Source organism: Pseudochaenichthys georgianus, chromosome 5 (genome assembly GCF_902827115.2).
Source record: "Pseudochaenichthys georgianus chromosome 5, fPseGeo1.2, whole genome shotgun sequence".
NCBI classification, from domain to species: Eukaryota; Metazoa; Chordata; class Actinopteri; order Perciformes; family Channichthyidae; genus Pseudochaenichthys; species Pseudochaenichthys georgianus.
The window spans coordinates 43,291,812-43,308,056 of NC_047507.1; the positions used below are offsets into that span (position 1 = coordinate 43,291,812).

The 16,245-nt window shown below is 43.0% G+C and overlaps 1 protein-coding gene across 1 annotated transcript in view; it reads right to left on the minus strand.

Moving 5' to 3' along the window:
- Positions 1 to 16,245, minus strand: part of LOC117446411 (dihydropyridine-sensitive L-type skeletal muscle calcium channel subunit alpha-1-like) — a 124,724-nt gene that overhangs the window by 42,225 nt on the left and 66,254 nt on the right. The window lies entirely within an intron of this gene.

Consider the following 16,245-nt stretch of genomic DNA (forward strand, 5'->3'; position numbering starts at 1 on the left):
TCGACTACTGCAATAGCATCCTCTACGGCAGGGGTCACCAACTACATTTGCCCAAGGGCCAAAATTAATAGAAGAGACACTTTCAGGGGCCAGAGATTTTTATATATTTATATTGAAATCATAATCAATTATATATATATATATATATATTTATATAGCATTTTCCAGCATTTTCAACAAGATAACTACAAATCTTAAAATCATCAATAACTGCATCTTCTGAAGCAAAAGGGTACACATAAAACATTAAAACAAAGTCTGACACAATGTCGTAGCTCAAGCACTTAATGGTCACATATTTTCCTAAATACGCATGTTCATGGCATTTGTGTTTTTGTTGTTGTGTTTTACTTGTTGTTTGCCCCTTTTACCCCTCACTACTCTGTCTCTCCGTCTCTGCAGGGCTGGTGTGTGACAGGGGGCGTGGCTGGTTACTCCTGGCCGCAGATGAGGCACACCTGTCCCCACTCACTTGATCAACCTGCTCTTTAAGAGCCTGGCCCTCACCTCACTTCTCTGCCAGAGTATTGTTCATGCTGTCCCGCGGTCCGGAGTGCCTTTGTGCAGCCTGGAGTCTGTTTTGTTCACTTCACAGTTTGTTAAGGAGTTTTCTTTTGAGTTTTTGTCGGGAACGTTTTCCCGCAGCTTTGTTTTTGGACTTACTACGGCCAGCCAGCTCCCTGTCGTCAGTAGCCTACCTGCCTTAGACTACCTTCGTTTATTAAACACATTGAAACTTTATTTTTGTCAGTCTCTGCTTTGGGGTCCAAGTAATATCCAAACGTCACAATTTGAACATAAATGTATCCTCGGTATGTAGACTCCCAAAGTATGAGAAACGGCAATCGTTTCACCCCCTAGCCCCTCCCACTTGTTTCCTAACAGGGCATGTTTGGAGAATAATTTGGTTCACATTTAATGTGGACTCGACTTGACAGCATTTATAATTTTGAAGTTATTGATTTGCACTTTCAGTGTACAGTTTTGCTGCTGTGTTTATTGTATTTTTAGACCCTCCAGAGAAACGCGATTCTGCGATCGCAGAATTTACCGCACAATCAGCAAAATGGCGCAGATTTTTAAAAGGCCGCATATTTATCAAAAGGCCGCACAATCCCCGCATTTTTCCACACAAAGTTGAGAAAAAAAAAAGTGAACTCGTCTTGAGGTGAAGTGATGATGATGATGATGATGATGATGATGATGATGATGCGACGTCATCAGCTCGCGCATCACAGAAGGTAAACAACACCGTAGAGTGAACGTGTGGAGCTCACACGAGAGAGAAAACACCAAGATGAAAAAATCTATCTCATTTACCGACGAACATTTCTGCTAAAGTCCGGACAAAGCAGTTCCCGATGTCTTGCACGAAAGTGGGGGGAAACTATTCTGCACCCCGTGCAACTGTGTGTTGGAGCATAAGAGAAAATCGACGGTGACGACTCACTTTGATTCATTCAAACATTCGAAAATGCTTTCTGCTGCTGCGGAAAAGAAAGCCAAACAACTCACGTTCACCGAGGCATCGGCCTCCAAAACCGCGTGTGTGTGTGAGAAAGAGAGTGTGATTAAAATAGCCCAATTGCTTTTACAATAAATAAACATTGAATGTGTTTAATTGAATAGTTAAGTGGTTTAACGTTAGTGGCAGGTTGTGTGTGAGAGAGAATAAATAAATAAGACAGCCCAATATTTATTTTTTCCGCATATTTCGCAATTTCACCGCATAAAATCACATAAAACCCTGCATGTTTGATCGCATAAACAAAATTTTAGCCCGCGTTTTTCTGGAGGGTCTATATTTTGTTACTCTGGCACAACAATTTCCTTCGGGAAGAATAAAGTCTTATCTTAGCTTATCTATCTTAATCCAGGCAGCGCATTAACATCCTGTTTTCTGAATACTAGTTATAATAATAATAAATTATATTTGTATATCTCTTTTCTTGGACTCAAAGTTGCTACTACTACCTACTAAGCAGCAGGATTCACATACATCTACAAACTGTAGAATCTGCTGGTATATCTGATCAGAAAGGAAATAAAAGCTACCATAATCCCCGTCCCTGATGTTTCTTCATTTGAACACCTGATCTTCAAACTCTCTGGTCCCACTCCCCTGGTCACAGCCATCATCTACCGTCCCCCGAAGCCAAACCCCTCCTTTCTCTCCGACCTCTCTGACATTCTCACTCAGCTTTCTGCCATATCCTCATCTGTTCTCCTCTTAGGTGATTTTAACAATCTGCGAGATGGAGTTCCTGACTTTATGAGCTGTTCATGAGCACAACAACTCATTATATGTTCACTTGTGATGTTCATGAACCACAATTCTTAAAATGCTCATGAACCATTTTAAAGAGCAGTTCATGACATTTTTATGAACATTGTTCATTCATATAAAATTCCTGTTTTGCTCATGACAGACTTTTATGAGCAATTTATGAACTTTTCATGATCCAGCCAATCACAACATTATAATTAAAACCCCAAAAAGTGTGCATGAGCATTTCATGAACTTTTCATGACTATGAGCATTTCATGAATTTTGGATGATTGTGGCAAGTTCAGAATATTTTGGAATATTCATGAGCATTTTATGAACTTTTGATGATCAGTGTGATGTTTTTAAAGACCTCTTGAATATTCATCTACTATTTGAACATTTCTTTATTTTTTTAAAACTTTTAATCTTAAAACAAAACAATAGTGAATTTGAAACTGAACATTATCTGTATTTACTTTGGTGACATTCATATCATTTTATGGTTTATCTGTACTGTTTGAGAAGCAGTACGAGTAAGTAGCGCTAAGGTGGAACCTTTGGCAGGTGAGCGGTGACATCTGGGTTACCTTAGGGGGGACACTTCCGCCCCCTCCTCAGAAGCAATCCAGACGATCAACCGGATCCTGTGTATAATTATTGCTACTCCACTTTTCTGTTTTCTACAGGTCAGTACATGATGAAAATGATCGATGTTAACTTGTGTGAATTAGATATGATGTTGGAGATGTTTAGGAGAGTGTGTCAGAAAGTTTTGAGCATGTTTGACATAGTAACGGTATTTTAAAAATACTAAACTGTTGGCAACAATAGATGCCATTTTCGCGGGCTTCAGCCGCACCTGGGTAAATGTGACCTGAGCGAAGGCTCGCAGGCAGGTTAGCTGCTGCGCACGGGTAATATGTTTTGTTTACCTGAGTGGAGTCTTGCAGGCACATTGCCTTGTTTTTTGTTTATTAACATTGACAGTGTATTTTTGTGATCTCCATAATATGTTATATTTGGTAAAGATAGATATATTGATAGAAAGTATTATTTGATAGCGTTATGTGTTTATATTGACTATGTTGAATTTCTCCTTGAGATACAGTAATTGACTGTGACAGACGGATAACTTAAATGGAGAATTGTGATGTTTGTAAAGTACAGCTATTTGAATGTGACTGTGTACTTTGAATTTTGAATAAGAAGCAATCCAGACGATCAACCGGATCCTGTGTATAATTATTGCTGCTACGCTATGCCTTCCTGCAGTCTCTGGATGTCCTTGCTCTCACTGAGACGTGGATTACTCCATCCAACACATCCACCCCAGCAGCTCTCTCCACAGCATATTCCTTCTCCCATACACCCAGACCCACTGGCAGAGGAGGGGGCACTGGTCTCCTGCTCTCTCCCAAATGGAGCTTTTCCCTCTTCAAGCTACCTAACTTCACTCCTTCCACCTTTGAATTCCATGCCGTCACTGTGACCCATCCTATACAACTGACCATTGTTGTTCTCTACCGTCCACCAGGAGCCTTGGGGGACTTCTTGGATGAATTAGATCATCTCCTCTCACACATCCCTGAAACTGGCCCTCCCGCTGTACTTCTCGGAGACTTCAACCTCCAGACGGGGAAGATAGACGAACTAACATCTCTGTTAACCGCCTTTGCTGTCTCACTGTCTCCGTCCCCACCGACTCATGAAGCTGGCAATGTCCTCGATCTCATATTCTCAAGGAACTGCACTACTTCTAACCTCTCTGTAAACCCGCTCCACACCTCCGATCACTTCTTCATTTCATTCTCTCTACCCCTTTCCAAACATAACAAACTAATCTCTTCTCATCCTGCACTTGTCCGCCGTAACCTCCGTTCCCTCTCCCCCTCTACCTTTGCCTCCTCGGTGCTCTCAGCCCTCTCTTCCTCTGACTCGTTCCAACTCCTGCCTCCAAACTCTGCTGCAGAAACTCTCCTCTCTACTCTCTCATCCTCTCTGGACTCTCTCTGTCCTCTCACATCTCGGCAGGCTCGTCAGTCCCCTCCTGCTCCCTGGCTAAATGACGCACTGCGTGCTAATAGAACCGTCCTTAGGGCAGCAGAGCGGAAATGGTGGAAATCCAAACACCGTGACGACCTCCTAACCTATCAGGCTCTCCTCTTTCTCTGCTTCCATCTCTCAGACAAAAAGCACTTTCTTTCAAGATAAGATCCAATCTTCCTATTCCAATCCTAAAAAACTATTTTCCATCTTCTCCACCCTCTTGGATCCTCCCAAGGCCCCTTCCCCCTCCTCCCTTCTGTCAAGCGACTTTGTTAATCACTTTGAAAAAAAGGTTGACGATATTCGCTCTTCTTTTTCTGACTCACCTCTACTCACCGCCGGATCACCTGAGCCACCTTCAACCGGCACACTAACCTCCTTTTCCCCTCTCTCTCCAAGTGAGGTTCTTACCCTCATTACCTCTGCCCGCCCTACCACCTGTCCTCTGGACCCTATCCCTTCAAACCTCCTTCAGACTATCGCTCCTGATATTCTACCGTTTCTCACCCATTTCATCAACACTTCTCTATCTTCTGGTCACTTTCCAAACACTCTCAAGGAGGCGAGAGTAAACCCTCTCCTGAAGAAACCCACTCTCAACCCGTCTGATGTTATAAACTACAGGCCTGTCTCTCTCCTCCCGTTCCTGTCTAAAACACTTGAACGCGCTGTCTTTAAACAACTCTCCTGCTATCTCCATCACAACAACCTTCTGGATCCGCACCAGTCTGGTTTCAAGGCAGGTCACTCCACAGAAACTGCTCTCATTGCTGTCACTGAGGAACTGCACACTGCTAAAGCAGCCTCCCTCTCCTCTGTCCTCATCCTGTTGGACCTGTCTGCTGCATTCGACACGGTGAATCATCAGATCCTCCTTCGCACTCTCCAAGAACTTGGAGTTTCAGGCTCTGCACTTTCCCTCCTCACCTCATACCTCAAAGACCGCACCTACAGGGTTACTTGGAGAGGGTCTGAGTCCGACCCTTGTCAATTAACTACAGGGGTCCCTCAGGGCTCTGTTCTTGGTCCTCTCCTCTTCTCCCTGTACACAAACTCGCTCGGATCTGTCATTAGCCCGCATGGTTTTTCATACCACTGCTACGCTGACGACACCCAATTAATTCTGTCATTTCCCCGCTCAGAGACCCAGGTCGTGGCACGCATCTCTGCTTGTTTAGCTGACATCTCTCAGTGGATGTCCGCTCATCATCTCAAGCTCAACCTTGACAAAACTGAAGTGCTTTTCCTTCCGGGAAAAGATTGTCCCTCTCTTGACCTAACTATCAACATCGGCCCCTCTGTTGTTTCCCCGACTCAGACTGCAAGGAATCTGGGTGTTATCCTAGATAACAACCTGTCGTTTACTGCAAACATCGCTGCTACAACCCGCTGCTGCAGATACACGCTTTTCAACATCAGGAAGATACGTCCCCAGCTGACCCAGAAATCGACGCAGGTTCTGGTCCAGGCTCTCGTCACCTCACGCCTAGACTACTGCAACTCCCTCCTGGCTGGTCTACCTGCATGTGCCATCCGACCTCTGCAGCTCATCCAGAATGCAGCGGCTCGTCTGGTCTTCAACCTTCCAAAATGTTCCCACACCACGCCGCTCCTCCGCTCCCTCCACTGGCTTCCGGTAACTGCTAGAATCCACTTCAAGACACTGGTACTTGCGTACCATGCTGCGAATGGATCTGGCCCTTCCTACATCCAGGACATGGTTAAACCGTACACCCCAGCACGTGCACTACGCTCTGTATCAACCAAACGACTCGCTGCACCCTCGCTGCGAGGGGGACCCAAGTTCCCATCAGCAAAAACACGTGGGTTTGCTATCCTGGCTCCAAAATGGTGGAATGAGCTCCCCATTGAAATCAGGACCGCAGAAAGCTTACACACCTTCCGGCGCAGACTGAAAACTCATCTCTTTCGACTCCACTTCGAGCGATAGAATGACTAACAAAGAACTGCTAACAGAGCACTTATATACTAATAAAGGACTGGCTTATCTATAGCCAGTTGAGCAGCACTTGAAACGATTGGCTCTTTGAAACCTGATGTTCTTATATGATTCTGTTTTCCTCAAGGTTGTGTCTTCCTGGTCGAATGTACTTATTGTAAGTCGCTTTGGATAAAAGCGTCAGCTAAATGCAATGTAATGTAATGTAATGTAATGCTGCTGCACTTTTCTGTTTTCTACAGAAATCATGTATTGTTGCTGTGGTACCCAAGCTTTTGGGACCCGTAACAAATGTTTTTGTGCAGCTGAGTGTCAAGAACTGCTTCAAATAGTGATAGGATTAATTGTAGCGCTCCACCTGTATACATTTATGTTTGTATGTTAATTTTAGTAAAGTTCCATTGTGATTGACATAATTGTTGTTTTCTATGGTTGCCAATTGACCCACAGTCAATGGTTCATGAACAGTTCATGAACAGTTCATGAACAGTTCATGAACAGTTCATAGCCAGCCATTGAATTATATTCAGTGGCTGGGTATGAACTGTTCATGAAGTTGTTATGAACAGTTCTTGATATGTTCTTGGTTGAAAACTGAATATCGCTACACACTCACTGAAAACTCCATTTCATGAATTGTTCATGAACCTGCCTAAAACCATATTCCATGAATTGTTCATGAACCATTCCAGCACAGGAGTTTCATGAGTAGTTCATGAACTGCCCTAGTGCCATTTAATGTTCATGACAATTTCATGAACAGTTCATCAACTTTGTTATGAGCTGTTTATGAGCTGTTTATGAGCTGTTCATGAATATGGTTCACTGATATTCCATGAACTTTTCATGACAAGTTCATGAACAGTTCACTATCATCTCACTGGGGCGTTGACGACCCGACCTGCAAATATGCCTCTGAATTTAAGGAAACCCTTCACTGCTGCAACTTCTCTCAACACATCAACTTCCCAACACACAGCCGTGGTCACATCCTGGACTTGGTCTGCTCCACTGGTCTCACCATCCATCATCTGTCCAGCCTCAATCTCCACATCTCTGATCACCTGGCCATCATCATGGACATCAACATCCCCATCCCCGCCCAAAAGCAAAAACGCACAATAACCTACAGAAATCTCAAATCCATCTCACCTTCAGAGCCTGTCCTCCTACAAAAAACGACCATATAGGCCGATAGTTCATGCCCTTATTACGAGCCAGAGACACGTTTAAAAGTGTATGTTGTTTCTTACACGACCACTAGAGCACCTCTAAGAAACAACATGCTCCCGGCCCGTTCATTGCAAACGCTCCGGGGGGACGTTTATTCACAAATAACCCTCTCTGGAAAATCCTAAATTGTGGAATATTTTGGCCATTAAAATGCTTTTTGATTCAATTTCTGGCGAGAAATGTATATTGTACTTTTAGAATCCACGTCCAGTCGATGTGTAGGATCTATAGTTTGATAGATATTACGAAGATGATTTGAGGTCTCGCCAGGATAACGTGTGCAGCTTCCATGTAAAGTTAGCGTGGGTTAAAACAGTTTTTCCGGTCTCGAAGTTTTCATAATAAAACCGGATATATTCCCCTCACTGTCAAATGATTACACAGTGATATCTGCATTACTCATCCACTAAAAAACATCAGTTTATCCTCGTTAATTACACAATATTGATTGGTTTAAATTGTGTACAATGCTTTTGTGTTTTTAACCTTCGATTCAGAGAAACAAATAGTTTTTTTGGAATTTATGTCACGATGTGTCTGTGTTTTGTTTTGTTTTGTCTTTTTCTGTCTTTGGTTTCCTGTTTTATTTTGAAAAGTGTTCACCCCCTGTCTTGCCTGTTGCTTTCTGTCTGTGTTCCCTCCTGCCTGATTACCCGATTGTGTTCACCTGGTGCCCCTGTGTTTTCTCCTCCCTCCTCACCTGTCTCTTGTTTCTTTGATTAGTCCTGTGTGCATTTAAGTTCTGGTTTTTCTGTCTGTCATTGTTAGTTCCTTGTGTGTTTTGACTGTGTTCACGGGGAAGAGTTCTGTTTTGTTTCCATTTGACCTTGGAATAAAGGAGTTTTCTGTGGAATCTGGAATTGGACATGTTCTATGGCTCGTCTCTTTATAAGACGTTTTCGTATTTCCCACAATTAGAAGTTGCCAGTATGGAGGTTTATGGGATACGAAACACATTGGTGTTATCAAATTTAAAACATATAATTAATAAATGGGTGAAATAATATATAACACCTAAGGTCAGAAGAGCTTTAACAGCTGGTCTTATGGCTGTGACCCCTCCTGTTGTTCATTGATATGCCTGAAACATGCACTTGTCAAGGTTTAGAAGCACATTTAGCAAATATGGCAGTAGCCATCGATCATCTTAAGATAAGATACGATATACTTTATTGATCCCAAGTTGGGAAATGTTTTTGTTACAGCAGCATACTACTTTGTTCTACTCCACTACAATTCAGAGGTTAACCTGGTATTTTTACTCCACTACATTTATTTTAGTTACTTTGCAGATTCTGATTAATGATGTGAAATATAAACAACCCTTAAATCAGACATTAATTTCCCCAACATTGTGGTAAAAAAAACACGTTTAATCCATGTTGGTGTACTACAACTACAAAAAGCATCGGTTTGTTTTCTCATCAGGAAATGCAGACCTGCTCAAACAAACGATTTTTAAATCATCATCCTCACGATCATTGAATGTATCATATGTTCGCCGAATTGACATGAAAGCACTAATAAATGTAGTTTCATCCACTTGAGTTTACAACTACAAAAATAATCAATTTGTTTTTATATCACTTCCGACGGGAGGAAATTCAGCAGCTCTCACTACCGATTTGTAATCCTAATTTAATCATCATCTTCACCACGATCATTTATGTGTATGTCGCCGAATTGACATGAAAGCACTGACAAATATGAATATACTGTAGTCGACTTCATTACAACGTTATTAACGTGCCTAAACTCAGTAATTCACCATTTGTCCGTGTTTGGCTCTCTCGCCGCACAGTGAAGCGTTCCCACATTGACGTCACTTCCGGCTTCCCCCAAAACTTCAAAAAGAGTCGAAGGAATACTTATCGGAACGGTATCGCAACTTCTTTTTTAAACTGACGGTTCGAGATGACTAGTAGCCCAATATCTCATTGCACAACAGTTGTTGGGAGGCTGTCACAGGCTCTTTAAGTACTTTGTCAGACTTCATATTTATCTGTGGATAACCCCAACGTTTTTTTCTTATTCAAAAGAAGACCTTAACAGACCGACAGACATCAGTTTATCAACATCAACGACTGCACCTCCTCCCCTGCTCCTCTGTCCCAAGGCGTCCCCCAGGGTTCGGTGCTTGGCCCCCTCCTCTTCATCCTCTACATGCTCCCCCTTGGCCAAATCATTCGTCGCCAAAACCTTCAATTTCACTGCTACGCCGATGACATCCAACTTTATATCTCAACAAAAACCATCACCCCCACAACACACTCCACTCTCACCAACTGTCTCTCAGAGATAAAAGCATGGATGCAAACAAACTATCTCCAACTGAACAGTGCCAAATCAGACATCATCACCATCGGCCCCCCATCCCGTACCAAAGCCATCCAGAATTTCAACTTCACCATTAACAGCAACACTCTATCCCCCCCCTCACATCCGCAACCTCGGAGTCATCTTCGACAGTCAGCTCTCCGCCCATCACTCTCCTCCTCTGCTGCTGAAACCCTGATTCATGCATTTATCACTTCACGACTCGACTACTGCAATAGCATCCTCTACGGCAGGGGTCACCAACTACATTTGCCCAAGGGCCAAAATTAATAGAAGAGACACTTTCAGGGGCCAGAGATTTTTATATATTTATATTGAAATCATAATCAATTATATATATTTATATAGCATTTTCCAGCATTTTCAACGAGATAACTACAAATCTTAAAATCATCAATAACTGCATCTTCTGAAGCAAAAGGGTACACATAAAACATTAAAACAAAGTCTGACACAATGTCGTAGCTCAAGCACTTAATGGTCACATATTTTGCTAAATACGCATGTTCATGGCATTTGAACATAAATGTATCCTCGGTATGTCTAGAGACTCCCAAAGTGTGAGCAACGGCACTTGTTTCACCCCCAACCCCCTCCCACTTGTTGGAGAGTAATTGAATATTCATTTTTTATTTATTTATATTATATATATATATATATTTAATTGATTAAGATTTTTATTTTTATAAGCCTGTATAATAATTAATAAAACTGAAAGCAGTCCTGATTGGCAGGGAAAGGAATCAACGTTTGTATTAATACTGTACCGTGTCTTGATTGGTGGGAAACGGTTGCAGGATATAAGAAAATTGTTTGCACATATCTCAAATAATATATGCGCTGCCATTTCCCCACATAAACATAACAGTCTGCAATGAAACGGTTTTCCTGTGTGCCCCACTTCCTCCTTGGCGAACCGGTAACTTTCTTGTTAACCCGTTTTGGTTTAAAAACTAAAAAACAACACCAGTTTTTAGTTTTTCCTATTCGGTTTGGAAACGGAAAAAAACAAAGAACGGTTCATACACGGATTAAACAAACTTCACCTCATAAATAATCTTTTTATAAAAGTAATCATCATCTTTATATATATATATATATATATATGCGTCCTCGTGGGGCCGGGGTCTAAGCAGGAATCCTGAAGTCAAATGTAATACCTTTTAAGACCTTTTTTAACACCCTTTCCATACATTTTAAGACCTCATCGCAACTTCGAGTTCTAACCGGTTACCTTGGCGACACACTTTACCTCACATCTACTATGTTGATTGTAAGATAGCACAACTAAACAGAGTGCAGACAGACTACTGAAGCCTCCTCTCCACATGAACTTCAACCTCTCTGTGAAGGTCAGGTTTAGTGCAGCATGCTGCTTTGCTGCTTCTGTGCTCTGTGCTCTTTCATTCCAGTAAAACTCCTCAGAAACCAGTATTTGACCAATAAACAAAACAATTGACAAAACTTTGAACTATGAAATATATTGAGCTTCAGCGGGGTAATGCCATATAGGAGCTCCCTCACAAATACCCAGGGGTTAAATTGGGCTGGGGCTGTCCGGGGCTAAGCCCGGCACATAGGACGATGCTCTGATGTCATCCCCCTCACACATTTGTCATATGTTTACAAAAAACGATATATATGTTAAGACTTTTCTCGTTCTTAATATAGACTATATTTAGGGTCGATATGTGTTGACCTTACTTTAAAATAGCAGATCTCTGTGACCGGATATAGTTTGGCTTAGACCCCGGCCCCACGAGGACGCATACAGTAAAACGCATACGCAAACGCAAAAAAGTTTAAAATCCATAAAACAAGTTGATCGGGCAGTTTAAAATGACATAATAGGCTCTCCACCAGGAGATGCGGCTGCATTGTGTTCAATGCTGAAGAAAAGTCAGCAAACAAAAGCCTGGCATGGGCTTGTGGCTTTTCAAGAGAGGCTTCTCAATACTCAAATTTCCCCTCCTCGACTCCTCGACTCCTCGGTCCTCCGGTAGTGACCCGGAAATGAATTTCAGCGCGCCATTTTGAAGGACGTCTCATTTCTCTAAATGCACACCGAGGACCGAGGATCGAGCATCGAGGAGGCTCTCTGGAGGAGCTATAACCGAGGATACACTGATGGTTCCTCCACGGCTCCTCCGCGGATGCATTTCCGGGAACGGTGGAGGCGTGACGCACGGCCGGACTTATCTCAGCCAATGACAGCTCTGCATGCATCCCCTGGATATTATTTGAGAACCTGCTCTCATCGCAACGCGATGTTTACAGTGAGAACAGCTGTGAGGTCCTGCAGAAAGCAGAGCAGTGTGTAAAATATATATCACTCAGTATAACAGGCCTACTCTCTTTATTTGCTTTAGTTTAGTAGATATCTACAAAGAGTCCATATTTTTCTAAAACCATTTAGTGCTTCACATAATAAAATACACAACGGCTGTAGCCTGATTATGCTTTAGCAGCTGTAGGTGTGTGTGGTACAGTATGTAGGTGTGTGTTGTACAGTGTGTAGGTGTGTGTTGTACAGTGTGTAGGTGCGTGTGTTGTACAGTGTGTAGGTGCGTGTGTTGTACAGTGTGTAGGTGCGTGTGTTGTACAGTGTGTAGGTGCGTGTGTTGTACAGTGTGTAGGTGTGTGTGTTGTACAGTGTGTAGGTGTGTGTTGTACAGTGCGCAGATGCGGCGGACAGACGGGTCTCAGTTGGTTTGATGTCCTTACTTTTAATACTTGTAAATACAACTTTTGGCCCGTAATTTCAATTCCCCATTTCAGCGACCAGAGAGAGAGAGGGGGGGGGGGGGGGGTATATCCAGTCTCTGATTGTGTTACGTTATTATGAGAGTGCTCTCATACTTTAAATTGTATATATTTATATAAATATATTTGTGTGTGTGTGTCCGCATCTGTAGCCTGTTATTGTCTCATTATACCGCACTCTCAATGAATTCAAATAAAATATGTGGGGGAACAATGTTCAGCTGATCTAACAGAGATTATAAAATATGACAAAACACTCGACAGCTGATGCAGCTGTTGCCACGTCATAATGAACGGACGTCGCTTTAATATGACCGCTCAGAGGAGAGGAGTTCTCATTTCTTTAAACGTCTGCTGCTTCCCCTCCTCTCTCCTCGGTTCCCCTCCTCGGTCCTCCGCTCGCATCTCCTGTGGGCGGGTCTAAGTCTCGAGGAGGGGAGTCGAGGAGGGGAGTCGAGGAGGGGAAATTTGAGTATTGAGAAGCCTCTAAGGTGTTTGTGGAGGGTGTGCAGTATAAGAAGCTTTGCATTCTCTCCGCCTCTCCCTGCCTGATACGCAAATTGTAGTGGATCAAGTTCACCACCTATTACTGACATGACAAGGCCTTTAACAATTTTTTCAAACATTTTCATGACCAATGACGTTAAAGCCACCGGTCTGAAATCGTTTAGGACTTTAGGATGAGGTTTATTAGGGATGGGGATTACAGTTGAGGATTTCCACATATCAGGAATTTGGCTATTCTCAAGTGACAATTGGAATATATGCTGGAAAACACCACAGAGTTCGCTAGCACAATACTGGAGTGTACGCCCACAGATATGGTCAGGACCTAGGGCCTTCCTAATATTGACTCGTTTTAAGAGATTCCTAACATCATCCTGTTCAATGACTATGTCTGAGATAGGGGAGAGAGACTCTCTAAGGGTTGAGGTGTTTATGGAGAAATCATTTTTCTCGAATCGAGAATACAAAATGTTAAAAGCATTGGGGAGGTCTGCCTCATTTGTTCCCTCAATGTTAATGGGATTCCTAGCCCTGTCATTGTTGTTTCCCTGGGAGATGGAGGACATTAATTTGATTCCCCTCCAGGCTTCCCGAAGATCTCCACTGCTGTATTTGAGTTCCACATTATCCCTATAAGCTATTTTAGCTTTTCTTATCTCATTTCTTAATTCTCTGTTAATTTCTTATTTGTCCTGACTGTTTCCAGTATAAAATATACGTTTCTTTCTATTTATAACACTCTTTAGTTCCTTCGTGACCCACGGCTTATTATTAGGGAAGACGGTAATGTCTTTACAAGGAATGTTAGACTCCACACAACAACTTACTTAAAAACATGAGAGAGGCCTGTAATTTTCATCCTATGTACACTTCAACTATGAGAGACAGAATGGGGGGAAAGAATCCAGGAAATCACATTGTAGGATTTGGTCACCTACAAACAAACAAGATTTCTGGCTCTCACAGACCTGTAACTTCTTCTTTAAGAGCCTCCTCTGTCCTCCACTCGTTAACTGTATTCATGGCACCTGTTTGAACTCGTTATCAGTATAAAAGACACCTGTCCACAACCTCAAACAGTCACACTCCAAACTCCACTATGGCCAAGACCAAAGAGTTGTCAAAGGACACCAGAAACAAAATGGTAGACCTGCACCAGGCTGGGAAGACTGAATCTGCAATAGGTAAGCAGCTTGGTGTGAAGAAATCAACTGTGGGAGCAATTATTAGAAAATGGAAGACATACCGGACCACTGATAATCTCCCTCGATCTGGGGCTCCACGCAAGATCTCACCCCGTGGGGTCAAAATTATCACAAGAACGGTGAGCAAAGATCCCAGAACCACACGGGGGGACCTAGTCAATGACCTGCAGAGAGCTGGGACCAAAGTAACAAAAGCTACCATCAGTAACACACTACGCCGCCAGGGACTCAAATCCTGCAGTGCCAGACGTGTCCCCCTGCTTAAGCCAGTACATGTCCAGGCCCGGTCTGAAGTTTGCTAGAGAGAATTTAGATGATCCAGAAGAGGATTGGGAGAATGTCATGTGGTCAGATGAAACCCAAATAGAACTTGTTGGTAAAAACTCAACTGGATGTGTTTGGAGGAAAACGAATGCTGAGTTGCATCCAAAGAACACCATACCTACTGTGAAACATGGGGGTGGAAACATCATGCTTTGGGGCTGTTTTTCTGCAAAGGGACCAGGACGACTGATCCGTGTAAAGGAAAGAATGAATGGGGCCATGTATCGTGAGATTTTGAGTGACAACTTCCTTCCATCAGCAAGGGCATTGAAGATGAAACGTGGCTGGGTCTTTCAGCATGACAATGATCCCAAACCCACTGCCCGGGCAACGAAGGAGTGGCTTCGTAAGAAGCATTTCAAGGTCCTGGAGTGGCCTAGCCAGTCTCCAGATCTCAACCCCATAGAAAATCTTTGGAGGGAGTTGAAAGTCCGTGTTGCCCAGCGACAGCCCCAACACATCACTGCTCTAGAGGAGATCTGCATGGAGGAATGGGCCAAAATACCAGCAACAGTGTGTGAAAACCTTGTGAAGACTTACAGAAAACGTTTGACCTCTGTCATTGCCAACAAAGGGTATATAACAAAGTATTGAGATGAACTTTTGTTATAAGTTCTTTAAAAATCATGTGATTTTCTTGATTTTTTTTTTCTCATTCTGTCTCTCATAGTTGAAGTGTACCTAGGATGACAATTACAGGCCTCTCATCTTTTTAAGTGGGAGAACTTGCACAATTGGTGGCTGACTAAATAATTGCCCCACTGTATTTGCCCCACCTTTGGGAACGTAGTGTCTTGATCAAGGAGACAACAAAAATGTTTGACGAGCGTGGGGCTCGAACCGGCATAACTCGAAGTGACATGAGTGGGGGGCGAACACACTAACCACTCCGCCAACGCCACAGTCATCCCCGCCGTGCGGGCCGGATGAGAATGTCTGGCGGGCCACCAGTTGATGGTCACTGCTCTCCGGCATACCATCCAACCTCCTCAATAAACTACACATGGATACACATATCCAGAACTCTGCTTCCCGCCTCCTCACCCACACCACAGACCATATCACTTCCATCCTCCAGAACCTCCACTGGCTCCCTGTCCGTCAAATAATCAACTTCAAATAACGCACAATGCCTTCAATAATCAGGCTCCCCCCTACCTCACAGACCTGCTGCACCACCACACCCCTTCCCGCTGCCTCCGCTCATCAGAAGCCAACCTCCTATCCATCCCCACCCACATCAATCACCGGACCTGGGGGGACAGAGCCTTCTCCGTCGCTGCCCCCTCCCTCTGGAACTCACTCCCCGAACCCATCAGACTGCACTGACCTCACCACCTTCAAAACACTCACCTCTTCAATCTGGCTTTTAATGTGTGATTGTTTTTGTATTCTTTAACTTTAACTTTATATTTATTTGTTGTTCCTTTCTTTTCACTATCTCTTTAAAGCGACTTTGAGCACCTGTAAAAGCGCTAACAAAATGTAAAAAAAAGTACTGTTATTATTTGGCCACCACACAAATCCCGTTGTAACATGTGTAAATGTAGTAAAGCTCATTTATATGGGGAAAATTGCAAGTAAGAATATAACATAACCAT